The following is a 1906-nucleotide window of genomic DNA, read 5'->3' on the forward strand; positions in this document are numbered from 1 at the left end:
GGATAGAATCTGGTCACGGCCAGAGGAGTAGGGGAAATAGAGGAGGAACTGAAATCGCCGCCAGGTACACAAATTATCTGGCGACGACGAAACAACGGAAGAGCAATTAAATAATGCTACGTCGCCACATAGTAGTATTCTCTACCATTCTCTATTCTATACTGGGTGTCTCTAATGAAATGGTCCAGTGTTTGTCTTCGTTTGTTTGGAAGCCTTCAAAGGAACATTGAAGGTGAATCAACCGACTGACTATTTCATTGAAATGATCTATTGATCTGCTGGTCAAAATGTTTAAATTGAAGGCACTTTATTTACTGTATTTTACTGATCTACTGTTTTATTAATCTTCAGTATTTTAACTTTCGTTAGGTTAGGTTAGGTTAGATTGATTGATTCATTGATTTTATACGGGCCTCGACTGGTATGATCATTGGCCCTAGGTTAGATTAGGTTTTAACTTTGTTAATTAACCAACAATGGTATATTTACCTTAATTACTGAAAATAAGAAGAGAATTTACCGATTTGTTCTTCATAGATTTCAATGAAATTTGTAATTATACTTTTACATGCAAAATAAGTATATCAAAATTTGTAGAAAAATTTATTTAAAGCACGAAAACGATTACACATCCAGGTATAACAGTATTATAATAGCACAGTGGTAAATACATGAAGCTTCAAACTTTTGTCCCAGAGTTGCAGTCAAATTTTTGTTTTCATTGCAAATATGTTGCAGCTGTATAGATTTGATTATACTATGCGTATTTTGACATAAACATACATTTATATTTTGTCATAAATATACATTTGTATTTACGTGTAACTGTCTATTTATTATTTTTGTCTTTTGTATATTTTTATTCATTATTGATTAAATAGCTTACTTTAAAATAAATGTTTACATTACTTCTTATAGGAGGTTTCATTAACAATGTATAAAAGACAGCATATTTTTAACGAAGTTATATTATTAACAAGGAATTCAAATTTCCATAATTGTAATATTTCAAAATTGTTCGAAAGAAAATTTTCCCCAACTTAATAGAAATCTTAAATAATTTAAATACTAAATACTTCTAATATTTAATATTAAATACTTCTAATATTTGTGCGATTTTTGCGCAATTTAAATACATTTTTCTGATAATTGACTGGTCATGTGAGCCTTAAATTACACATATGCTAATCTCATACATACAATCAGTATCACACTACATGTTATTGGAATTCATGAGGTCCAGGTCAGAAAATTGTGTAATAAGAAATGGCGTCAATACCTGATCACAAGTGGAAAAATTGGTAACCTTGTATTCTTTTGTACTTAGATATTTTACTACAAGAGTAAAAGTAAGTTATTATGATTTTATATGTCAGAGTAACGGCATGGAGTGAAATACAAATACAAAAATACTATTTCTAGAAAATGTTTAATAATAGTGCATACACTGACTAGATACTGCTGGAAACTGTATGCATCTGAATTAATACATTCATGACAATATATGTCTTTACAAAAACAATTACTATTATGTTTCAAGGCTGAACCTTGCATTAGCGACAAATTTTATAAAGTAGAAATTAACACTATCACTATTATCAATTCAGTATTCAATATAAAAATGTGAGCAGTAAATAACGTTAGCACATTTTGAAGAATTAATCTGTTATTATATCAATGTATTTAACACATTTATTTATTTTATGTATTAAACTTATTTTATTGTTTCCCAATACATAACATATATATTTTAATGTATTTTATATATTAAATTTATTTTAGTTGTTCTAGGCATTTCATTCCTCGTGTTTAATTATGGCATTAGAATATAAGAATTATATAGAATATAAGAACAGAAGATACAAAGAATAGAAACAGAAAGAAAATTCGAGACATGTAAGATATT

Source organism: Megachile rotundata, chromosome 11 (genome assembly GCF_050947335.1).
Source record: "Megachile rotundata isolate GNS110a chromosome 11, iyMegRotu1, whole genome shotgun sequence".
Lineage (NCBI taxonomy): Eukaryota > Metazoa > Arthropoda > Insecta > Hymenoptera > Megachilidae > Megachile > Megachile rotundata.